The sequence below is a fragment of the Hemicordylus capensis genome, chromosome 1, assembly GCF_027244095.1.
Source record: "Hemicordylus capensis ecotype Gifberg chromosome 1, rHemCap1.1.pri, whole genome shotgun sequence".
In the NCBI taxonomy this organism is placed as follows: domain Eukaryota; kingdom Metazoa; phylum Chordata; class Lepidosauria; order Squamata; family Cordylidae; genus Hemicordylus; species Hemicordylus capensis.
Genome location: NC_069657.1, coordinates 227,579,401 through 227,606,268, shown reverse-complemented (window position 1 = coordinate 227,606,268; position 26,868 = coordinate 227,579,401). Strand labels below are relative to the sequence as shown.

Sequence of the window (26,868 nt, the reverse complement as noted above, 5' to 3'; positions counted from 1 at the left end):
CAATGCCCTTTTGCGATTTTACTATTCCAAAGGATGCCAGTATATACCTATGGCTCTCCGGGTTTTTTGAGCAAAGATTGTAGTTCAACTATTTTATGGGGTTCCACTCTGGATTCAGGGAGCAACATCTGAGATGGAAAGGGTTCAATCCCTAGGGGTATTTGGGGGGTACCCAGATGTGCACCTTATTCAGTGCTATGTTTAGAGTCTGGATCCCTTACTATTTCCTCTAAAGCATGGGAGCTTACCTTTATTAATTGGATCAAACTTTGTTTGGAATATCGGGAGCCCTCCTACGTTTGGTTCTTATGGAGGGACTCTTTCCCTAGCCCTTGGCTGTCATACGTCAAAAATAAAATACTGCAAATGGGTCTATCTCCTTCTGAAATTCTACTTATGGGAATTGAGAAGGCAAAGGATATGCTCTTACAACATCTCCATGACATTGAGCATCAGAATCTTGTGTCTTGGGGAAACAGGACCTGTTCTCCTTTATTTGGGGGGATCATGCCCCCTTTGGGGAATAGAGGTGCTAGTTATCTAGCTTCCCTACACTTTTTGAAGTTTAAGATATCATTTACTAGGGCCTGTACGAATGTGCTGCCCTCAGCCCTTTTGGAAAAAAGATTTGATAAGGGATTGCCAGGTTCTGGCTTATGCCCTTGTGGTGCAGGCCTCCCTGAAATGGTTTTGCATGTGTTGTTATATTGCTCTCTTTACTGTGATACCAGGAAAGAACTTCTATCCCCTTTGTTAGAGCAACTTCCAGGAAGAGACAACACCTTTTATTTGAACCTCTGCCTTGAGGACCAAAATAATGATGTCACTGAAGTGGTGGACAAATTCTTTTATGTTGCTATTAGATTAAGATCTTGTTTAAGGTCTAATTTATAGGAGCTTAGTGTTTTATTCTGTTTACTATGCATAATATTTTGTTTTAATGTTATTTTATTTCTTTTGTATGGCCTATGGTTGTAAAATTGATTGATTGGCCCCACTTGAACAACAGTGATCATCATTGTCCTATGGAGTCTTCCATTGTAAAAACAAAGTCTGTCAGCAAATTACATTTATTGAACTAATAACTTGAAGCTTGACATGTAATCTACTAGACAACGGCTATAAATGATGTGCCCAATTTAAAAGTGTTCTGATGAAAGTTATCACGGATACACAAGTTTAAAAGTGCTGAAAATTGACACTTTGACCTTTTTGTCCAATTTTTAGACAGGCATATCATTTCTTTCGAATTCTAATGAAAATGACTGATGTACCTTATTTAAGCTTGACTTGGAAGGCAGTTCTTCCTTGGTTTGATGAAGTTTTGAGCAGCAGTTAAAAAATTACAAAGGTTTTCCTTCCCCATTATAGTCTGACTTTCAAGCACTGGCAAAATTATACAGAGATTTGACAATGAAGCCAGAATGCTAACACATTTGCCAATACTCTGACATTGGCAGGCAGAGCCAGCTAGTGGATTTTATTGCAACTGCAATGCCTATTCTGTTAGTTATGGAATGTGAACTCTCAGGGAAGAGTCCCCTCCTCTATCAGGCAGAAAGCAACTACCTATGCCCTCAAAATTACCTCAGTGTCCTCCTGCCAATCCCCCCACTACAGAACATTGACAGGAGAACAACACTTGACTTCTATGATAAGGTGCCATTGACTTGAATGAGCTGGGCCACTTTGCACCTCATTATTTTTAAAACCACTAAATTAATCTCAATGAAATTTGGCCTTACTGCCTATTCATAAAACCTTCAAATATTCCTAGCTCTCTTAACATCGAAACTTTGAGGAGTGGGAAGTATTTGTTTTTAACAGTATGCAAATTGTCAAGTGGGGGTCACTTTGGCAAGAAAACTCCCATTTCTCACCATGCTAATCTCCACACCCCAGCATTCTGTTTACTTTCTAAAATCCTGTAGTATATATTGTAATATCACAATGACTCTAAGACTCTACCATAATGCAGAATATACTACAACTGTTTGATAAATATATAAAATATACTGCTATTCACTGTCTCTTTAGAATCAGCACTAAATATTACATCAGGGCAGAGGAGCACCTAGATAATTTCAACGTCTGGACCTAATGGCATTATTGGGGGGGGGGGGCTTCTTATGGGGCCCAGGGCAGACATCAGGGTAAGTATTCTGCTGCTTGTTAAATATTTATATATGCTCAGAAGCTCTCTCATCCTTGATCATGCCATCCCTCTTACTGTGTGTCCAAGCTGGAGAATCTGATTAACTTCACCTGATTGAGCCACCCTCAACATTGCATGACTACAAAGCTTTTTTAAATATATGGCACAAGAAAATTATGGGGGGGAATGATTTTACAAAAAACTGAAGGTTAGTACCCCTCGCACACAAGACCAGCTAGCTGTAAAAACACAACAAACATTGCAAGTCCTGCCTCATTCATGGCTCAAAAAGATTGTTGGTCTAAGGAGGTGATAAATCTTTGACAAACAATTAGCACCTTTAAAATGCACAGAGGATAAGTGAGCTACACTAGAAATGGCTTCCTGGCAAATGACTCCTGTGTGGTTTAAAAGGCTTGGGGGGGGGGGGGGTTCCATCCAGAAGCTTGATTTTAAACACCATGCTTCTGGCCAAATAGCTGCTCCAAAGAATGTGAATTCACTGTGGAGGGCATTGGATTGCCAACAATGCAATTCCTTTTCACAAACCATGGAAATCTGATGTTCAAAAAACCTGTCAGTTTGAGACCAGGGTTGAGGCTAAAGCTTCCCAAAGTTGGGAAACTGGAATGCCTTAACAGATGTGCCACGAGCTTACTACTACAACTACAAATATTTATATACCACTCTTCAATGAAAGTTCACAAAGTGGTTTACATAGAAAAATAAATAATACATAAATAAAATAGTCCCCTGTCCCCAAAGGGCTAACAATCTAAAAAGAAACGTAGGGCAGATACCAGCAACAGCCACTGGAGGGATGCTGTCCTGGGACTGGATAGGGCCAGTTGCTCTTCCTCTGCAAAATAAAAGAGAATCACCACTTCAAAAAGGTGTCTCTCTGCTCTGTTAGCAAGGGTAACTAAATGTAATGTAGTTAATAATGATGTTGTTCAATGTCACAAATTATGCTTGCTTTTTTTTAAAAAATATTTATATTCCACTCTTCCTCCAAGGACCCCAGAGCAGTGTACATAAAGTTTCTCCTCACAACAACCCTGTGAAGTAGATTATGCTGAGAGAGAAGTGACTGGCCCAGAGTCACCCAGCAAGTATCATGGCTGAATGGGGATTTGAACTCGGGTCTCCCCGGTCCTAGTCCAGCGCACCAGCAAAGATCCTCATGTTTTCCATGCAGGTGCATAGGGGGCAAGTTTCAATGTCACAATTCATGACATTGCACATCATTGCCGATCAAGTGACATGACTGTTAAGCATCAGCCTTAGCTTCCAGTTTCCCAGTTTTGTGGACTTGAGCCTTAACCTTGGTCTTAAACCAGCAGATATTTTGAACATCAAATATAAAATATAATGCAATTCACTGTCTCATTAGAATCAACACTAAATGTTACATTGGAGAGGGGACTGGATTGCCAACACTAATAACAAATTTCCTTTTCACAAACCACAGAAATTTTATGGTTTGTTTTTTTTAAAAAACCCTGCCAGTTTAAGACTAGAGTTAAGACTATCTCATTTTGTCTCATGTTCTTCAAAGCCAGGAAATTGGAACATAATGCCTTAACAAGTGTACCATGTGATCAGTAATTATGATGCTCAGTGTCACAAATTGTGCTCACTTATAGCTTGTAAGCAAGTATAATTTGTGCTGAGGGAACTGGTGGTGGGGGCGTGTAGACAGGAGTTGATCTGCCTGGATTTGGTTCTTCCTCTCTCATCATTGGCTGAGCTACTTCTGAGATCACAGAATATTATGGAAGGAATATTTCTGAAGTAATAAAAAGGTAATAGTAAATATCAGCAATTTGTGAATGTGTGGGGCCATTATCTGGCTACACTTCCACACTATGAACTCTCTGAGTCCCTAGGGACAATTGTAAAGTTAATTTACAACCAACTCAGGAAAAAAGGCACTGTATGACGGAAGCACCTTATGTTCCATCTTATCTTACCTGGTTTGTAACTTCTTGATTTTACATTCACTCCTAACAAACTTCGCAGGTTATCCAATATATAGGAAACAGAGACCAGCTTCTATGAAAACTGACAAATCTATTTTTAGATCTACAAAGATACTGAAAAACTCATTTCCTATTTTTAAGTGTTTTCTAAAAATGTGTCAATGGTAATTTTTATCAAGTTTCTAAATGACTGTAATCTGATCATCCTCAAGACAAAGTGGAAGCAGGGTCCACGACTTAATTAAGCACAAAACATCTAAAATATTACTATGATAGGAGGAACAGTAGACCATTGTGTCTGTATACAACCTTTTCAAAAGCACCTCCTTTGGATTCAGAAAGATGGTTTTGGGTTTTTTTTTGTAAACCTACCACAATACAATATGCTAACTTGCCAAGTACCAAGTACCACTTATATTTCAATGGATACTTGATACATACATAGGAAATTAAAGTACATTTTCTGTGAATATGTCTAGAAAAATCTATTGTAAATTATTGATCTAATCCAAGGTGGGCTGACTTCATTCGTGTGCAGTCTTTTTGCTTTTAAACTAGAATCCCCAAGGTATTATTGATGTGCTTTGTGTACAGATTCAAGAGTGAGTATTCAGGGACCACAATCCAACACAGTAAGATGTGCTTAACTTAGCACAAAGCAGCAAGAATTCTTGGATTGGAGTAAGAACTGTTACCATTTCACCCACTAGCCTTTTCTGCCATTTGGAAGTACTGTGGAGGAGAAAGGAAAGGAAAAGGAAAGGTTGTGCCATCGAGTCAGGGTCGACTCCTGGTGACCACACAGCCATGTGGTTTTCTTGGTACAATACAGGAGGGGTTTACTATTGCCTTCTCCCATGCAGTATGAGATGATACCTTTCAGCACCTTCCTATATCGCTGCTGCCTGATATAGGAGTGTCCCATATTCTGGGAAACACACCAGCGAGAATTCGAACCAACAGCTTCCTGCTCTCTAGGCAGGTTGCTTCCCTGCGCAACACCTAAATCTGCAGCCTGGTGGACAAAAAAAAATCCCACCTCCATAACAGTCATCCGCTGCCTTGTTTTTCTGATAGCCTTTCAAAGTAGGCCTGCCACAACCTTATGAAACATCAGCTGCAGCAGCCAGAACACCTGGAGTGTTTTGTTGCTATCACCATCCCCAGCCATTTCTTCCACCTGGAGCTACTGCAGAGGAGAGACAGCAGACAGTGGCAATGCTTAAATCTGCAAACTGGTGGAGGAAAATTCCTGCCCCTTGTAGTTGTCAGCTGCTGCCAGGTTCATCTGGTGGCAATTTTCATGAGGGCTAGTTATATAAAGTCTGTTGCAGACTTAAGAACCAGCAGCAGTAGCCAGAACACCTGATTATTTTCTGTTTTCAGAAAATACAACAAACAGAATTGTGGAAATTTCTTCATGAGCAAACTTAACTAGGACCTGTATAGTTACCATATGGTAGGCTTGCATCCCAAGGTGACTTCTCTTGTTAATCACCCGGTAACAGTATGAACTGTCCCTTTAGGAAAGAGAAAGTCTTGTCAGGCTCTTCAGATGCACACTGCATTCATCCTCTGAGAATTCCCCCTATTCTGCCTTGGCACAAGATCATGCATGGTCGCTTCTGTCAGCTCCATCACATCACCCAGTGGCAAGAGAAACTTTTCTGGTGTCCATGCTCCCATTAGCTCAAGTAGCATCTCTGAGACCAGCAATGCAATCAGCATTGGTCATTCTCATTTCTGAAGTTTATTTCACGGCACTTTAGCAACCCAACTTCTAGAATTTTCATTCTCTTTTGTCTCATTACAGGAAACATCACACACTGGATAGTTTTGATAGGATCTTTAAAAAAAATTTAAAGACCACATTGTCCTGCACACACAACCAAATAGCTAGAATAGAAGTAACCTATGTAAGCTTCAGTTTGTAACTAACACTTAGAAAAGTGACTGACATTACTCTGGGAAAATGATAAAACTGAAGTTGAAGGGTTCATAGTAATATAGACACACACAGAGGGAGGGGGTTATTTTCCCGCCCATTGAGCCTTCCACAGCAGTAGGGCTGCTGGGCTGGGGCCATGACTGTTGCCATCTCATCCCCCCAGCCCTTGCTGCCATCTGGACCTACTACAGAGAAGAGTCAGCAGCCAGGGGCCACTCTTGCATCTTCCACCTAATGGAGAAGGACCACCCCCTGTATCTGTCATCTGTTGCCAGCTTTCTCCTACAGACCATTTTCTTGGTGGGATACAAATAAATAAGGACAGATGCATGCACACCCACAAGGCAGATAGGGTTGAAATGTGTGTGTCAGGTAACTTTATCTACATTGATCCAATTTGATCACCAACCTTTTATGGAATATCCACATAATGCTTGTCACAGATTGCTCTTGTCCAGAATTTTACTCATGTTTTTTCCACCCCTGGTATCAGTCTGTGGTTATTTTTCAACCCCAAGTAGAATGTCAGAGCCACCTAATGGCACAGCAGGGAAGTAACTTGCTTAGGGAGCAAGAGGATGCTGGTTCAAATCCCCACTGGTATGTTTCCCAGACTATGGGAAACACCTATATCGGGCAGCAGTAATATAGGAAGATGTTGAAAGGCATCATCTCATACTGTACAGGAGATGGCAATGGTAAACCCCTCCTGTATTCTACCAAAGAAAACCACAGGGCTCTGTGCGTGCCAGGAGTCAACACCGACTTGATGGCACAACTTTCAGTAGAATGGCATTACAATCACTTCCTATATGGATTTTTTTAATACAACTATTCCTTTACATAAAATGAGAGAATGAGAGCAAGTGTGTTTAGGTCCAGCCTATAACCAAGCTTGTTCCACTTGCCCTTGCTGTCCAGCATTGGTCACTTCTATCTAGCATCTGCCATTATACCTTTGCAATTACCTTTTACATTGCTATTACTGGAGCACATCCATGTGATAATTCTTTGTGTTTAATTTTAATTTCATTCTTAAGTTATTTTTAAATACCTCTTTACCACTATGACTGAAACTGCATATAGAACTATAGTTATATACTGCCATAGTGGCAGCAGCCACTGGTGGGAGACAAACATACTACCTCACAATCTTTAAGTCCTACATTTATCCTGTGCTGTGATGTGTGCCACAACTTACTTAAAACAATGGGGACTTCAAAGACACTTCAAAATTCACTCAGTGTTTTTTTTCCAAAACAGCAAAAGCATGTACCCCTCTATTGACCCAATGTTTTCAACAGATCTAAAGCACAAGCTTTAAAAGAAGAACAAAAGAAGAAAGGCAAGTTACTCGTGGTCAAAAATAGGTGGCTTACAGCACCATAAGAGCACAACAAGCTTGTACCTTTAGCCTCGGAGAGAAATATTGTGCTTTGACACACAGAAGGGTGCGGATGAAGGAATGCATGGGGCAGAGACAGTGGCGGAATGATATGGACGGCAGCCTGTTTTCAAAATTTGGCAGCCACAGCCATTGCCGCCACAGTGCCAGCTCACCTGACACCTTTCTCCACCACCAGGCCCAGCAGCCGCCTCCTCACCAGCTGCCTCCACAGCACTTCACTTACTGCTTCTCTTCCCCCTGCAGGCCTCAGTCTCTTCCTCCACGGTAGCTCCCAAGCCTCCAGCAGCCATGGTGGCTCACTAAGGTTTGTCCAGTTGCTGTGCGGTATGGAGACATCACAGCCAGGCACTGTGATATCTTTATAGTGCACAGTGGCCAGGCAAAACTTTACTAGCCACAGTGGCTCCTGGAGGCTTAGGAGCCATGGCAGCAGCATGGGCAGGGAGAGGAAGCAGAGCAGCAGAGATAACAGGCAATCGGCCCCTTGCAGAGAGCGGCCCATGTTCATGCCACATTCACTCAACTATAGTTCCACTAATGGGCAGAAAAAATTTTTTGAAAAAAAATCAGATAGCTAGGTGAAAACAGAGATAAATTAGGCAATTTTTTTAAAAAAATAAGGAAAAGAGGACTTTGGGGATTATCTGTACATGCAATGGAATAAAAGAATTATCTGTGAAGTTCTCTGGAACTCAGTTCAATTCCTGGACAAAAAACTTTGGATTGACTATTTGATTACAATATAATGTATTTACGCAAGCCTTATTGAACATCTTGGGAACTGAAAGGGAGAACAAGGAGATGCTTGGGTTTTTTAAAAAGTTATCTAAATAGGTTAGTTTCTTGTTGTGGTGTTTCTGTTTGGCATTGAGGCTCCCCTTCTCATTTCATCAGACATTTTCAAAGAAGCAAAAGGGCAGAACAGTCAAGTCACCATACTGCTACGGGTTTCTTCCTAGAGATAAAGTCCCACTGACTTTGAATAGTGCCAACACACACACAAATCACACAACTGAAGATTTATAAAATTTCAGAAGTTCAGTCATTCATTCAATCAACAACTAACATGTTTAAGAAATGCAATTCCACTCAAAAGCATATACTGAAAAAGTAAGAGCAAATCTACAGTATTACTACTCTTTGACCATCTGCAGTGTGGTTGAAACTAATCCACATTAAGTATATTTTCAATTACCTTATTAATTCTATTTTTGTCACATCCTTCTTCAAAGGAGCTCAAAACAGTGTACATGGTTCTTCCCCTTGCCATGTTAGTCTCACAACAGCTTTTTGAGGGAGGTTAGACAGAGAGTAACTGGCCCAAAGTCACCTAGTGAACTTTATGGAATTGAATCTGGGACTCTGGCTTTGAATTTTTTAATAAGGAATAATTACACCACACTGGGTATCTCCATTTAAAAAGATAACTCAAATGTGGGAAATGATTAACATCATTATTTGGAGTGTAAACCATTTCCATGTGGGGGGAAAGCAAAAAGAGATGGTCAAAAGAACCAGAGTATTTATTGTGTTTGTCAGTCTGATCTATGTCTGGCAGCTACTACATTTTTCCTACTTTGTGCATGCTTAACCATATAAAATGAGAGGAAGTAGTTTGAAGTCCTTAAAGCACTACAAAATTTTAATGGCTTATGCCCCACTCCACAAAAATGGTGCAAGCATATAATTCAGCCATTTTCTTTTTTAAAAGTATGGACATTCAAATATCAAACTACCATTCGTTTAAGATGAAAGTTAATGTGCTTGTAATTTTCATTCATGCTCCAAAAAGGATGAAAATGGCAAGCTATCTTCATTCCCATGGCAGGTAAATAGTAGAGACTGTGTAAAGTCTCATATATTATGCTGACCTTAACAACAGGGGCTCAACAAAACCCAGGTACGGGATGCCATGAAACTTAGAAATTTAACCAAAAACCAGTTCAATAATTACTTCATAGCAATTCCACCTCCTGAGCCAGAGTCTTCTCTTGCACATCCCTTCCTACTTTCTCTTTTTCCTTTCCGAGTCCTCCTGAGTGTGCTCTGCTCTTCCTTCAGTTTCACCATTTAGGCAAATGGGTCTTTTTGCATGGGACAATATTGCAAGAAGCAGCCAAACTGTGAGAATGACAGATGCTGTTTGATAGAGGCAAGGGCGGCTCTAATGCTGGAGGGGCAGCTGCAGGCAGGAGCTATTGTATGCCACAGCTTTGGAATAGGACGAGAGCTCACGCTTGTTGGCCAAGAGGGAGCAAGGAGGTTAGCTGTGCAAGCAACTGGCTTACTGCTGCTGCCTGGAGAGGAAAACGTTCTGGGTTGTGCATTCCTTTCCAATTGGGAAATGGCCATTATATCAATGTATGTAGAATGAAGTAGGAGAGATGAGGCAGCAGAGAGGAACAATAACTTAGTAACACAGGAGAAAGACTCAGGTAGAGGGAACAGCTACTAAGAAGTCTTTGTTATATAACAGCATATGTGTACATACAAACATACACTTCTGCACACCACTGTTCCCTCTAAGGCGTGCGCACATGCGCACAATCACAAGTTTTTGGATGTCTGCTCAGTTCATTTTAGATCCCGCTCAGGTTTCTGAATGCAGATACGCGCACACTTCCTTGATACTGCCACCCAGAACAAAACTCATTCTGCACAGAGATGAAAAAAAATTAGAGGGACCACTGCTGCACACATATTTAAATTCTACCGGTATGAGGCAGATTATTATAGTTACTGGCTTACTTGTGTACCAAGTTACTCACAAGTATGCCCACTGAAAGTGTGTACCAGAATAGAGTCTCAGAGTAGAGAGGGGACTGGTGGTGACTTCAAATAATGGCTGGCTAGTGAGTTAACCCTAAATTTGTGGATCCCCACCCTGAACATATGCCACGCACTCAACAGATTCACAAAGCTTAAACAAATAACACATTGCAACCTCAGAAACTTTGCCCCATTCAGAAACTTTGTCCCATTCAGCCCCAGCACAGCATCCCTCCAGTGGCTGTTGCTGGTATCTCTCTTGTGTTTCCTCTCAGACTGTCAACCCTTTGAGGACAGGGAATCATATTATCATTATTTTTTAAAAAAATTATTATTATTCTATATAAACCACTTTGAGAACATTTTGCTGAAAAGTGGTATATATACAGTAGTAGTAGTAGTGGCTACACAGTCAAGTGTCCAACAGGATGACTTGGCTACAAGTATCCCTAGTTTTCCATATGTTTTGAAGCACTCAAGCACTATCATGTGCATCTCTTTTTTCACACCAGGAATGTATCCTTTTCTATGAATATATATTTATTTTAAAAAACCTTTGTTTTTATTCTACATAGGAACACTGGAAGCTGCCTTATACCGAAGCAGACCATTAATCTATCTAGCTCGGTATTGTCTACAAAGACTGGCAGCAGCTTCTCCAAGGTTACAGGGAGGACGCAAGAGTCTCTCTCAGCCCTGTCTTGGAGATGCCAGGAAGGGAAGTTGGAACCTCCTGTATGCAGGTATGCAGGTGGTCCTCCCAGAGCAGCCCCATCCTCTAAGGGGAATACCTTAAAGTGCTCACACATGTAATATCCTATTCAAATGCAAACCAGGATAGACCCTGCTTAGCAAAAGGGACAATTCATGCTTGCTACCACAAGACCAGCTCTTTCCAATTTTATTTTTGTGGACCATTAAGTATTTCCTGGTCCATAATAATATGACAATCTTGAAGCTAGAAAAATATTTTTTAAACAGTACCAAACCAAAATGTTATCTATTAACATGTATCTAATCCCAGTGTTTACATTAGGCCATCCAAGTAGTAATAGCTACTGCCAAATCATGATTTGAACACCATTAAAAATGCATTAACAGCACACAAAATTGAATATGTTCTTAAACTCAAAAGTCATGTGGCCCAAATAAGTCCCACTAAGTTCAATTGTACTTTCTCCTAACGATTTCAGCCTTACAGAACAATCCCATTATTTTTATCCAGAAGAAAATCCCAATGCGTTAGGGACATACTGCTCACAATTTCAGACTTACTGCTTTAGTTTTATTTTAAAACGTGATATTTTAACTCTACTGTTGCATATGTATTATTATTATTATTACATTTATATCCCGCTCTTCCTCCAAGGAGCCCAGAGCGGCATACTACATACTTGAGTTTCTCCTCACAACAACCCTGTGAAGTAGGTTAGGCTGAGAGAGAAGTGACTGGCCCAGAGTCACCAAGCTAGTATCATGGCTGAATGGGGATTTGAACTCAGGTCTCCCCGGTCCTTGTCCAGCACTCTAACCACTACACCACACTGGCTCTCACATTAAACATCGGTCTCACATGTTTCATGCCCAAAATCTCCTACACAATTACATACCAGCAGGGTTTGCTCTTTCAAGAAAAGTTTCAAAGAACCCATTGGATTCAAAGAATCATAGCTGCCATCCAGCACAGCAATAGGGAACCCAACAGGAGCTGTGCCCTTGCAACGAGCCTGCCTCAGAGCTCAGACAGAATGTTGCTTAACAGCAGAGCACTCAGGGGAAGGTGGAAGTAATTTTTTCTGTTCTCTCCGCCCTCCAAAAGTACTTTTTTACTTCCAGGAATATGTGCCTGAGAGTTGCACAGCCCTCAGGGACATTATTCCTGGAAGCCAAAAAGCATTTTTGGAGCGGCGGGAGGGGAGAGCAGCAAAAGTCACCCCCTCTCGCTGCTCAACACTACCCTGGCTGAGCTCCAAGCAGTCTGTCTGCGAGGGCACAGCTCCTGTTCCATCCCCTTATGCTGTGCTTTATGTCAGCCCACAAGCGGCAGGAAAACAGCCGCTGGCACTGTTTATGTGTATAAACATGTGTAAAAGCTTGCACAAGATTTCCACACAGTGCTGTAATAATAATAATAATAATAAATAAGTCCCATCCTTTGTAAAGAAGCAGATGAAACCGTGGACCACCTAATCAGCTGTTGTAAAAAGACTGCAAAGACTGACTACAAACAAAGGCATGACAAGGTAGCAGGGATGATACACTGGTACATCTGCAAAACATACAAGCTACCTGTAGCCAAAAATTGGTGGGACCAATGGAAAAAGTTGTAGAAAATGAAGATGCAAAAATATTATGGGACTTTCGACTACAAACAGACAAACATCTGCCACACAATAACCAGATATAACTGTAGTCGAGAAGAAAGAAAAACAGGTTAAAATAATCGACATAGCAATAGCAGGGGATAGCAGAATAGAAAAAAAAGAAATAGAAAAAAATCACAAAATACAAAGATCTACAAATTGAAATTGAAAGGCTGTGGCAGAAGAAGACCAAAATAATCCCAGTGGTAATTGGTGTCCTAGATGTAGTTCCAAAAGATCTTGAAGAGCACCTCAACACCAGAGGCCACAGAAATCACCATCAGCCAACTACCAAAAAACAACTTTACTGAGAACAGCCTATATTTTGTGATGATATCTATAATAATAACAACAATATTGATAATAAAATTCAGCCATCCCATGTCTTTGGGAAGGGCTCGATGTCTAGATAAAACCAACCAGTTAACACCACCTGTCTGACTGTGTAAACAAGAATTATTATTAATAATAATAATAATGATTTCTGTGGTCAACACCATAGGGGCCAAAAGCAACTTTACTGGGAACAGCCTATATTTTGCGATGATATCTATAATAACCAACAGTATTGATGATAAAATTCAGCCATCCCAGGTCCTTGGGAAGGACTCGATGTCTGGGTAAAACAAACCAGTCAATAACACCTGTCTGACTGTGTAAACAAGAAATAATAATAGCCAAGTTCTTCAGCAGCTTTCCTTATTCTGGTTATGCATGAAGTTTCACAAATTATTGTATAAGGCATTATTGGAAGAAATTCTTGGATTTTGTTTCACTTTTCTCATATACCATCCCAACACACTGTGTGAAACAGTCCTTCTATGAGTGGAAGATACTTTCTGCATTCGGATAGACACATTTGGTCTGACAGTCATAACAATCAGGACCCTAGAGGAAGGTAATAGGGAATAAGTATTATTTATTTATAATATTTATATCCCACCCTTTCAGTGCGATACTGCTCAGAGCGGCTCACAAAAATGGTTAAGCAGTTGACATAATAAAACATTAACAAAATAAATAAGTTTTTTAAAGGCTCAAGTTAAAACCAGATTAAAGTTAAAAAATTAAAATTCCATCAGTTACCGTTGCAGACAACACATTAAAAAGCCTCAATTAAAAAACAGGTTCTCAGATGCTTTTTAAAAATCCTGAGGGAGGGAGCATGGCTAACCTCCTCTGGGTGACATAAAAAAAAAAATATCCTTTTGGGCAGTTTATCTGCTCTTGGAACTTTAGAAGAATGAACTAAAAGGCTTTCAGATGATTTCCCCCTCCCTCCTCATGGTCTTTAAATTAAAAAACATTGTTCCTAAAGTTCTGACTGCTGCATTAACTGGCAGTTCCTTTGTACTTTATGTTGAAGACCAACCAATTAGCTCCAGATGAATCAGTTTCTTATGAGGACACCTCAATATTTTTTCCCCTGTCATTCAAAGCCAAAGGATTGAACAAGGATTTCAAGCCACTGTACCATTCCAAAGGAACATAAAGTTCCTTTAAGGGCCTTTGGAATGATACTTTGATTTCAAATCCTTTTGGAATAAAGAGTGTACCAAGGCAAATATTTATAGGAACTACACTTTATTATGGTCTTATTAAGAAGTGCCCTTAACACCAAACACCTCTTCTTTCACAAAAAGCAGCCACATGGAGTCCAATCCAGGACAATGGTGCATAGGGGGAGTTAACTCTGTCTTCTTGTGCCATTTTCTCATCCACAATAACTCTCAACATGGCTATTAAGTAAGCCTGCCTATGGTAAAATAGAAGGACCACTTGAAAAAAGCACTTGAGAAAATTAGGCTAAGTAGATTGGTTCCATAACTAGAGTATACTGTAGGAGAACTCATGCAAACTACTGTTATGGATCCCAAGAGTGAGCATCCATCAAGTCTACTAATTTCAGGGAGTTTTTGGAAATTATGGTTCACACTACTGACTGCAGACCACTCCCCACCCAACACACAGAATTTAATTTGGAACATCATTCTTCATCTGTTGATTGAACTGGAATTGCTACACTACTGTTTGCCCTGATCAGACCCAGATGTTGGTTCTTATATAACAACATCTCAATGCCAGCTTGGTTTAGCAGATGCAGTGTTGATATTTAATATTTATGAGTCACTTTTCTATCAACTAAAATACTAAAAGTAATATACAATTAAAACAGAACAAACAAACATAGATCAAACTGGAAAAAAGATCTATATCATGCATGCATTGGTTGACCATAGACAAAAAAAATAATTCTTAGTCGCAGCTGTACTTCAGAGAAATACTTCAAGGATGAAGACTTTTAGAAGACGTACAGTATTTTGTACATGGAAAGTGCTAGATAATTTATCAATGGACAAGATTCTAACATAGATCTAGCCTGAAAACACAAAGGCTATTGGAAGTTAAAAGCTCCTAATTACATAAAATGGAATGTCAGAATAAGGTTTTAAACCAGATATTGTCATTTAAATTCCACTCACGGAGAAAAAACAGTTTTTCACATCCATGTGATTCACATCACATACCAAGTCTTGACACTTTACATCACTCTAAAACCACAAAGAATTGAAATAATGTGTTATTGTGAACCATTTAAAACAATTTTAGGTTCTCACATGACCTCTAAAAAGCAAATATATAGCCTTGCTACATGTCAGCGGGTGGATAATTAGAAGCTCAATACAGCCTGTCTTCATACTCGCAATGCTTTAAAGTGTACATTCTTCCCTAAATATTCACATTAACTTTCCATGACTCGCAATGACAATATTATTTTATCTTTTCCATTCTTAGCTATACTTTTCATAGTTCACAAAAATATCTGAATATATAATCATACTTATTGTATATTCCTATTTTCCTATCATTTCATATTAAGATCAGGTTGTATTGCAAAGAAATGTGCAATCTCATGACCTCAATCTATAGTTTGCACATAGATTGAAGTATTATCTGGTCACAGGAGAGATGTGCAATCTCTACAAGTATTTTGATCATAGTTCTTATGTTCTAAAGAGCTGTTACTATATTTGCCCATTTCTTACCTAAGTGCAATATAGGCCCAACAACAGTTTTAGAAAACCAGGCAGCTAGCAATGAACTGTAATACTCTTCCCTCAGAGCAAAAGAGACTCCGTTTCAGTTTCCAGCAAATGCACATTTCTAGTAACTGAAAAGTTTAAGTTGGAATCCATCATCATTCATGGATGTCAACTAAACCCATGAATTTCCATTTTAATCCTATTTTAAATGAAGTTAAAGTAATTTTAACACTGAATACTTTAAGCTCATTTTGATCTTTTTGCATCTGAACCAGGATGTTTAATCTGTCCAACTGTTACTCTTTTACAATCCACACTGCAAACATGCTACTGATTGGTAATGAAATTAAAAAGCCATTCTCTTTTTTATGCCATACTCAACTTGCATCAAAAGGTTAAATGTCACATACACACACACAATGTTTGGTTTTAAATTGCCACTTAGGAGAAGAGAATTTTCCCATGCATGTAACCTATAATAGAGTTTTAAAATCTATATACATACTGGCAGAATAAGAACAGTTGTACAAAAGCAGAGGTAAATATCCAGCTATTGGGCCTTTGTCGGTCACAGCAGATCCCATAAAGCTCCCACGGAAGCAGCTTGCACAAAGGCTGCAATGCCAAACACAAGTATCTGAGAGTACTGTTAAGTGTCACTGAAAATGATGGGGCTTATTCCCGAGTAAACATGCCACAGGATGGGCACCTAGGATGCACTTTGGAAGAAGGGGGAAAGAAACAGATGCTAGTACAAGCCCTGAATAGGTTTAACCCTGAAGTACCTGGGCTACTTGCGAAAGCAGTGGCTGAAGACAGGGTGGCCTTTCCTATCGGAGGCAAGCAGAGGTCGCTTCTGTTTTGCCTCCCACATTTCGAGCGTGCTACAAACTCGAATACAGGTCTGGACTACACATTCAGCAGCCTGGGCTGGTGGAGTCGTGAGGTCCTAGGATGGACTGTACCACTTCCGAGAGGACGGGGGATGCTATTTTTGAATGCTTCCCGAAGTTAACACAAGACAAAACAAAGTCCCTACAAGTTCGTGTGTTCTTATGGCAAACACACTTCCTCAGGGAGCGAGTTCGAACTAGCCCTCTTCCTGCTGGGTTTCTACTCGCAGGGCGCGTCTTACTGGTGGGACGTCTAAAAATGGCATCTCTCCGCCCGGCACTCTGAAGCGCCCGGGTCCCTTCTGCCACCTCCGGGCTGCTCCACCACCTCAGCCCGCTCGGCGGTCACGCGCCGGTCCAGCCTTCGCCTGCCTGCCTGCCTGCCTGGAGACGCAGCAGGAGGAGGAGGAGGAGGACCGCGGTCGCGCGGGGGTGGGCGGCAGTGGCGAGCCAAGCCTTTGCCCCTCGCCACAGCTCCGAGGAGGGAGGAGGAGACTGCGGGGCGGGCGGGGGCGCATAGAGAAGAAGACCTTGCCCAGCAGCAAGCAGCCGCCGCCGGAGGAGCTCTCTCCGCCTGCACCTGTCGCCGCCACCGCAGCTCGGTTCCCTCCATTGGTGCCTCCGACACGCAGGCAGACGGAGAGGAAAGGAGGGAGCGATGCCCTCAGGAGGAGGGTCGCAGGCTGCCGGGCTGGCCGGCCGCCCCAGCAGCAGGGAAGTAATGAAGGAAAACCTCCACCTGGAAGCGGGAGGAGGAGCAGGCTCGCCTACCTCGCAGCGGGTCCGCCGGCGGCGGCGACGATGCCGCCACCACCGCAGTCGCGTCCGTGCCTCTTGTCAGAGCTGCAGCAGGGGCAACGCGCCGCCCTTTTCCCCGCCACTGCTGCTGCGGGGGCTCGGATTGCACGACCCCTTCGCCCCTTTGCTTTTGTCCCAAAGCCGCTGGTCCCTCGCCCGCTAGCCGAGCGATCAATCGGTCAGTCACTTAGTGGCGGGCGGGCGGGCGCGCGCTCCCGACACCCCGCACACGACCGCCTGGCGCGAGCCTCGCGAAGAGGCAGCCCAGGGCTGGTGGTGGTGCTGCTGGATCTGCTTTGCTCCCCCTCCCGCTGTGTCCGATCTCAACCAATGTGCACAGCGCGGCGGGGGGGCGGGGAGAAAGAGAGAGAGAGAGAAGGTTGATGGATGCGGTGGAGGAGGAGCCGGAGCCGAGCGAAAGGAGGCCCGAGCACGTACACGGCTCGTACGCGCGCACGAGCGAGAGAGGCGGGAGGAAGAGCGCGGAGAGGTCTCTTCCTGCTCGTTGCCCGGCCCGGGGCCGCGCTGGGGAGGTGTGGCCGCTGAGCTCTCGGAGAGCATGAGGTGCCTCCCTCCGTCCGCGAGTTGTCTTCACGGCGGCTTTGGTGGCTGCCGGCGTGGCCGCGGGAGGAGGGGAGACCGAGAGAGAAGCCAATGAGGGGGCGCGGGGGGAGGAGGAGCGAGGAGGAGGCTGCCTCCCAGTAGCGTCGGTCCTTCTTCTCCCCGGGGGCGGGCAATAGCGCGCCCGCCGCCGCCGCTTCGCCGAAGAGTGGACGCGTCGTTCGCCGCCCTGCGTTCTCTCTCCTCCAGACCTGGCTCTTCCCAGTTCTGTGATTCAAATAAAACGGATCGGGTCTTGTCGAGTCCTGCGGTCTCCATGCGCGTGGAACCTGTTTTTTAAGTAGAGGCTGGCTACCGTGGCTGGTCTACCGATGCAGTTGGTAGAGGATCGGTCTGTCATCGGCTGTGAGCCGTGACTGCAGCATGGAACTTCCATGTTCCGATGCAATCTATCTCTGAATACCAATAATTTGGCCGAACCATTGTCTTCATGCCGTGCTTCACGGAAGCATCTACTTAGCTGCTGTAGAAAACACGATGGTGGGCTAAGTGAGCCCTCCGCCTCATTCAGAAGAGCTCTGTGTGTGTGTGTGCAGAGAGAGAGAGAAATAATAGAAGAACCTTGAGTTAGAATGAACTGCAACAAACTGCAAGCGGGGATTGAACGCTACCCCACATCTTTAAAAAAAAATAATAATCATAATTCTACAAGTAGAAAAACAAAACAGCAGGGAGAGGACCGGATCAAAACGTTCTCCCTGATGTGTTAGTTTGGTTGGCTGGTTTACTTGCTTTTTATGTAGAGGAAAATTCAGTAATTGCTTCTGAAGAGACATCAATAGAAGTAGATTTTGTAGCTGCAATCATATGCACATTTACTTGAAAATAAATCCTGTTGACAAAGTGGGGCTTATTTCTAATTAAATGTGTAGAATTGAGCTGTGCAATATAATCTGTGCATGCTAGAAGTAAACATGTGTTCAGACTTAAATAGGACTTGCTTCATAGCAAGTGTGCCTAGAATTGCACCCCTTTTTATGTGCAGTTTGAGTTTTTTCCCCTGAAACACTGCTCCACCCCACCCACAATCACAACTTTGTATTTTAGATAACCTTACATTTCCAAATATGTTCATCTCAACAACACAAGAGAGTTTCTCGTATCATTATTATGGTATCTGAATAGTAAATTCTGCTAAAAGTTATGTATCACTTTATTATGTATTATGTATCTAATACGTCATTCACCACACTAGTCAAATTCAAATGCTGGTAGTTGCTTGGCATAGGATTGCACTATTTAGAATTTATTGAAAGAGCTGATTCAATTTTTCCAAAATTGTTGTCCAGGATAATATATATTTTGTACTTTTCTGCTTTTTTAAAAAACAAAAACAGATTTATTGTATTTTAAAGGCATGGGGCATGCTTCAGCCAGAGTGAATCACTAAAGTGATATTATTCCACTTAAGCGGAAGTGTATGCTTAAATGTTTCCATTGAAATCAATGGGACATAAGCATACTTTGGATGGATTGTGCCCATCTTTTGTAATGCATTTTTCAGCAAAAAAAAATACAGCCTCTCCCACAGTTGTTTTAATATGCTTTTGAATTGCTTTTTATGCTGAGAATATTTCATTCTTCTACTAATTTTCTCATGGTTGAAAACCACTGCTTTCTTGAGACCTGAATCAATCAAACCATTTTTTTATTTTTTGCTTCATGTACAGTTGAAAGTAATGGGACTTACTTCTAGTAAAATGTGTTTATAAAATAGGTGAAATGAGTGCCAGTTGAAGTAGATTTATCCTTAATATGTTCTTAAAGCCACTAGCTACATAAAGAAAATATTTTTCTAAAATCACATCTGGGGATCAAAATATTCTTGACATTATTGGTTAGTGGTAGGTTGTTATTACTGTTGTTGTTGTTATTAATTTGATTTCTATACCACCCTTCCAAAAATGGGTCAGGGCGCTTTACACAGAGAAATAACAATTCCTGTGTGCTCCAAAGAGAATATATTGTACAAGACATGGAGCAGTGCAATTTGCTTTCTTGTCATTGGCCATTAGCTTTATTTTTTCCTAACAATGTTTCCAGATAACTTAAATTTTCATTTATCACATCTATGCATCTCCTTCCTCCAAGGAGCTTAAAGCAGAATACACAAGGCTCTCTTCTTTTTTTCTTTACAACTGTACCACCTATGCAGTCCACAATCCTGAGATAACATGCCTGAACTCTCTTTTGGAAGTACTCTGTTGGAAGTATTTGAGGGCCCACTGTCACTGCAGAGAACTTAAGCAAAGGTGTAAAACAGTGGTTGTTGAGCACAATACTTAAGCAAATATTTGATGCTTAGGGACTTGTTCAAAACACACTAGGGATGTGCACAAATCGATTCGGCACTCCTTTTCTGGAGCGCTGAACCAGTTCGGACTGCTGGCATTCAAACCCATTCAGACGGGGGGGGGGGTACTTTTAAGGGACAAAGAGGGTGTTCCTCCCTGCCCCGCCACTTTTCCCCTGCCAGAGCTCTCCCCAGAAGTGTTGGTGAGGGGCTGCAGCATACCGCCCTGCCAATGTTCCCTCTAAGGTGTGCGTGTGCTCACACGTTTTTTGAAGTCTGCTCAGTTAATTTTAGATCCCACTCAGCTTGAATCAGGAAGGCCCCATTCTGAATTCAGGTATACACACACTGCCTTGATACTGCCACCCAGAACAAAATTCATTCCACACAGAGTGAAAAAAATTAGAACACTGCTCCCTTCAGCCCCGGTCAGCGTTATACCAAAAATAGCTGATGCGCATGTGCACGGCATGCATGTGCATGTCAGCTGTTTCCACTGCAACGCTGACGGGCTGCAGAGAGGTACGCTGCAGCCCCGTGCCAGCACTTTTGGGGAGAGCGCCGTTGTGGGTGAAGCAGCAAGACAAGGATGGCCACCCTCCCTGCCCCTTAAACGCCTCCCCGGAGTGCACAAACTAGTTCGTGCACATTCCTAAAACACACTATTAATGGTATCTTGGTTTTTTAAAATTTATTTATTATTTATTTATTTCGTGCATTTTTATACTGCCCTAACCCAAGGTCTCAGGTTCCCAAGGTTCCCAAGGTCTCAGGTTCCCAAGGTTCACAACAAATAAAAACAAAACTTAAAATCAATTAAATATTTAAAACAGCTTAAAACAAATCAATAAATAAACCAAAAGTTAAAAAGCTAAAAGGCCTGGGTAAAAAGATTAGTCTTTAGACACTTTTAAAAAGCCCGTCCCTGGGTGGCCACCAAATAACATGAAGGTAGTCACAGACGAGCCTCCCCTAATGTATGCAGTGGATGATGGGGATCATGCAGAAGAAGATGCTCTCTTAAGTACTGTGGGCCTAAGATGTTTAGGGCTTTATAGGTTATAACCAGCACTTTGTAATTTGCCCGGAAACTTATTGGCAGCCAGAGCAACTCCTGTAGTATAGGAGTAATATGGTCTCTTCAAGATGACCCGGAGACCAACTTGGCTGCCGCATTTTGTACTAATTGCAGTTTCTGGACTACATACAAAGGCAGCCCCACAGAGAGCACATTGCAGTAATCAAGTCTGGAGGTTACCAACAAGTGTAATACTGTTTTGAGATCATGAACCTCAAGAAATGGACGCAGCTGGCATATCAACCAAAGCTGATAGAAAGCGCTTCTGGCCACTGCCTCAACCTGGGTAACCAGGGAAAGGTGTGGATCCAGAAGCACTCCCAAACTGCGTACCTGTTCCTTCTGAGGAAGTGTGACCCCATCTAGAACAGGTAGATCAATATCGCTTCCCGAGTGATGACCCCGCACAATAAGTACCTCTGTCTTGTCTGGATTCTGTCTCAGTTTGTTATCCCTCATCCAGCCCATTACTGCTTCCAAGCAGGCATTCAGGGAGGATATGCCTTCTCCTGATGGTGTTGACATGGAGAAATAGATTTGGGTGTCATAAGCGTACTGGTAACACCCAGCACCAAATCTCTGGATGATCTCTCCCAACGGTTTCATGTAGATATTAAAAAGCATTGGAAACAGTATGGAGTCCTGAGGGACCCCATATAAAACATTGAAGAGCAACAGTCTCCAGTATGGAGTCCTGAGAGACCCCATATAAAACTTTGAAGAGCAACAGTCTCCAAGCGACACCATCTGGGATCTGCCAGAAAGGTAGGAGCGGAACCACTGCAAAGCAGTGCCACCCACCCCCAACTCCCTCAGATGTTCCAGAAGGATACTATGGTCGATAGTATCAAAAGCCGCTGAGAGATCCAAAAGGACCAACAGAGTCACACTTCCTCTGTCAAGTCCAATTGGAGATCATCCATCAGGCTGACCAAGGCAGTCTCCACCCCATAGCCCATCCGAAAACCAGTTTGAAATTGGTCTAGATAGTCAGTTTCCTCCAAGACCACCTGGAGCTGGGAGGCCACCACCCTCTCAATCACCTTGCCCAACCATGGGAGGTTGGAGACAGGTCTGTAGCTACTAAACTCCGAGGGGTACAAGGCAGGCTTCTTAAGAATAGGTCTAATAATTGCCTCCTTTAAACAAGGAGGCATCCTGCCCTCTCTCAGAGAGGTATTTATAATTGCCACCAGGCTCTCCACAACAACCCCCTTGCCAGATAGTATAAGCCACGTTGGGCAAGGATCAAGCAAACAGGTGGTAGGATGCACCGTTCCAAGCACCTTGTCCACATCCTCAGGAGTCACAAACTGAAATTGATCCAGCCTAACCACACAAGAGGAGTTGCTGGATACATCTGACACTGCGATAACTGTGGAGTCTAGATCTAGATCTAGATCGACCCGAATACGAGAGACTTTGTCCACAAAAAACTAATTAAAAGCATCACAGCGGGCAACTGATGGTTCCAAATTTGAATTAAGGGGAACAGGGGGCCCTACTAGCCCCTTCACAACCGTGAATAGCTCCGCTGGACGAGAGCCTGCGGAAGCAATACGGGCAGAAAAGAAACACTTCTTTGCTGCACGTCTAGCCAGTAGGGGTGTGTCCAAACCGGTCCGGAGGCCATTCTAAAGGCCTCCGAACTGTCCGGACCAGTTCGGGCCGGTCTGGGTCCGGGTGGGGGGTCTTTCTTTAAGGGCGGGGAGGGCTTACTTACCCCTCCCGCCTCTTTGCCCCCTCCAGCGCCCGTATTTTACCGAGTAATTGGGGCGCTGGAAACCAGCCGCCCCCCCCCGTGAGCAGATTAGGGCCAAAGCTACTACTGCCACTGTCGCCCGCCCGCCCTCGCAGCAGCCCGCCCTCCCTCCCTCCCTCCCAGCTGCCCGCCCGAGTCCTCACCAGATGTTGTTTTAAAAAAAGAGAGGAGCTCGCGAACAGAGCTCCTCTCTCTGCAAAGTCCCAGATGCTACTGAGGCTTTGCGCGCGCGCCGCAAAGGACACCTGGGAGTTCTGCCGGAGGCCCGGTCTACCTGCCGGGACGAGGCTGGGTAGACCGGGCCTCCGGAGGAACTCCCAGGCGTCCTTTGCGGCGCGCGCGCAAAGCCTCAGTAGCATCCGGGACTTTGCAGAGAGAGGAGCTCTGTTCGCGAGCTCCTCTCTTTTTTAAAAACAACATCTGGTGAGGACTCAGGCGGGCGGCTGGGAGGGAGGGAGGGCGGGCAGGCTGCTGGGAGGGAGGGCGGGTGGGCGACGGCAGTAGTAGCTTTGGCCCTAATCTGCTCGCGGGGGGGGCGGCGGGGGCGGCTGGTTTCCAGCGCCCCAATTACTCGGTAAAATACGGGCGCTGGAGGGGGCAAAGAGGCGGGAGGGGTAAGTAAGCCCTCCCCGCCCTTAAAGAAAGGCCCCCCTTCAGTGCCGGTCCGGACTGCTCCGGACCAGGCACATCCCTACTAGCCAGAGCATAGATCTTTAAATGTGCTCTGTGTTGCAATCTGTCAGATTCGAGTCAAGTCTTCCTCCAGTCATCTACCTTGCTGCTTCAGCTCCTGCAGATCTTCTGTATACCAAGGAGCCATTTTTGAAGCAGGTCGGAGAGGACGCTTAGGAGCGATCATGTCTACTGCCCTGGTGAGCTGATTATTCAAATTCTCCACCAGGGCATCAACCGGATCGCCCGCAGGGCCAACATTAAATCCTTCCAAGGCTTCTTGGAATCCTATTGGATCCAATAACCTTTTTGGACAGACCATTCTAATAGGTCCCTCACCCCTGAAGAGGTGGGGCACAACTGTGAATCTGACCTTAACCAGATGGTGGTCCGTCCATGACAATGGGGAAATCACAGGAGTCCCCACCCACGGAACACACCCTGATCAGAATGAAAGATCAGATCAAGAGTATGACCAGTAACATGTGTCGGTCTAGAGACCACTTGGGATAGGCCCATAGTTGTCATGGCTGCTATGAACTCCTGAGCTGCACCAGACAACCCGGTCCTGAAGTGGATATTGAAGTCCCCCAGCACAATATGCCTGGGGGACTCCAACACCAAACCCGAGACCAAGTCCGCGAGCTCAGTTAGGGACTCTGTTGGGCAGCGGGGTGATCAGTACACCAACAGAAGTCCCAATCTATCCCTGATCCCCAAACATACGTACAGACATTCAATATGATCAGACACTCTGATAGGGATCCTGGTAAGGGAGATATTATCCTTAAAGACCACAGCTACTCCACCTCCCCGCCCATACTCCCTTACCTGCTCCTCTACAGAGTACCCTGGAGGGAGAAGCCGGGCCCAAACTGGGCCTCCCCCAACCAAGTCTCTGTGATACACACCAGGTCAGCCCTTTCATCCATGATCAAATCATGGATTATTTCAGATTTGTTTTGGACCTACCTGGCATTACAAAGGAGCAAGGCAAGGTTCTGTGGGTCATTGGCACTGCTCCCCAAGTCAAAGAGCTGGCAGGGCAGCCCGAAGGGGAAACAGCTATTAAGTTTCTGATTTCCCTTCCCCTGCAACAGCCTGCTGAAATGTAGAACTTTTTGTCAGATTGTTTTGATAAATATTAACTCAAGTAGCAAATACAGTGTTTAAAATATGTTGTTTATTAAACTACCTTGTGTATTTGATATCAGTAGTGTATTTGATATCAAAGAAGAAATTAAAAATAAAATTAGTTTGTGAAAACCGAAGTAGCTTAGGATTATAATTGCCAGCAGGGCAGTCCTTAGGGCGGGGCGACTGGGGCAATGGCCCATGCTGGCACAGGCCCCGCTCTTAGCACACTGCAGTGCAGCCTGCCCTCCTCTCTCCTCCAGACGCAGCCACTTATCTTTCCCCTCAGCTGATCTTTTGTGTCTGTGTGCAGCTTGAAAGGCTCCCAGGTAAGCTGCTAGAGTCCCTTCTCTCCCCACCTCTCAGCTGTTCGGTGGGTAGGTGGGGCTTCCAGAGAGGCCTCCATGCAGGCCTCCCTGAAGCCTGGAGCTGAGGAAGGAAGCAGGCAGGCAGGCAGTGTCCAGCACCAGAGCTCTTTGCAGACCCTCTGCCCAGTCCAGCCTTAGTAATGGAGGTATGATGTGATTTCCTTTTTGTGCTTATTCCCCCCCCCTCGAATATTTAGGGATTAGCTTGCCATAGGGCTTTGGTATTGAGCAGAGATGTAGGGCAGGGTGGGAGGGATATGTATCTTTAAATAGAAGTGGATTGGACAAATTGTTGGTTTTTAATTCCTTTTTAATTTAAAAAAACCATCCAAAAAGTCCTATAAGTGGCTTGTTTCCTGGCAGAAAATTACAAAAATGTCTAGAACTGAAGCCCCCACTCTACTTAGACTATCATTCCACCCGCCATATGGAAAAATCTGCCCTTTGCCTTTATAAAAAAAGGGTAAAATGCTCCCCTTTCAGCCCCAGCTTTTAGATCACCTGGAATGACTTGGCATAGGGCTTTGGTATTGAGCAGAGATGTAGGGCAGGGCGGGAGGAATATGTATATTTAAATTAAAGTGGATTGGACAAATTGTTGGTTTAAAAAAAACCAAAAACATCCAAAATCCTATAAGTGGCTTGTTTCATGGCAGAAAAACATCTGGAACAAACAATACATTATTTATTTATTTACGGATGCATTATGCTCAAGTTGATTTGCAAGCCAGAAGGTCTGAGAACTGTGAAATATGTGTTGTGCTTTTTATTTTTATTTTTTTATAAATGCATTATATGTCCAAGCTGGTTGGACATGTCCAAAACCCTCACTCACACTATTTACACTGTATGTCATCAATCAGTATGATTGTGTAATGATATGAAATGTTAAGGAGGCCTCGCACATGCTGATTCTCCCCCAGCCCCGCACCCCACTAGGGACAACTCTGGTTGCTAGCTTTGCTTCTGGCCCTACACCTGTTTCTTTAACAGTAGCCTGATACAGAAATGAAGCAAGTGAATCTTGCTTCTAAGCAAATATTCCTCTGCTTAAAGGCACAATAGTAGTGATGTGAATTCCGGTTCGTCCTTGGGTCCGCTTTTTAGCCAATCAAACAGACTCAATGGGAATCAATTAGAGGCAATTTTATTGCACTGCAGTTGCAACAGGTAATCAGAGGGCTTTACGCTCTCAAACTGACTACCAATTGGTTACAGGTGCATCTTACATTTATACAAACAATCTGAATGATGCTGATACCCTAGACATAGTATACGTGGCAACAAAATGGTGGACTAAGTATCTAGTATGCATGCGAATGATTCATTGTTCATCTGGTGATCACTCCTTATTTGGTTACATCCTGTTTTCTTAACTGTCAGCAAAGAACAGTGAGAATCCTGTGAGAACCAAGTTTCCTTAGATACAATTTAGTGGAGAGAGATAATGATGTTGATCATGTGAGGCAGTAATGTCCCTGAGCTCAGCCGGGGTTACTTTGAGTTAGAATGTGGTATTCTGGGCAAACATGGAGTTTCTTTGGTTTTCTAAACACATCAGTAGGGCCAGAAACAAAGCT

At 43.4% G+C, this 26,868-nt stretch overlaps 1 protein-coding gene across 4 annotated transcripts in view; it reads right to left on the bottom strand.

Annotated features, from left to right (window-relative positions):
- The window catches only part of ADARB1 (adenosine deaminase RNA specific B1), a 124,560-nt gene extending 106,581 nt beyond the window's left edge, over positions 1 to 17,979 (bottom strand). Inside the window, exon 1 of one of the 4 annotated variants that reach the window (XR_008313005.1) lies at positions 17,334 to 17,977. The gene's annotated coding sequence lies outside the window, so the exon portion shown is untranslated. Of the gene's footprint in view, positions 1 to 17,333 lie in introns of all 4 variants that reach the window. The other 3 variants (XM_053283087.1, XM_053283088.1, XM_053283085.1) reach the window with 3 other exon arrangements.
- Positions 17,980 to 26,868: the final 8,889 nt, after the last annotated feature.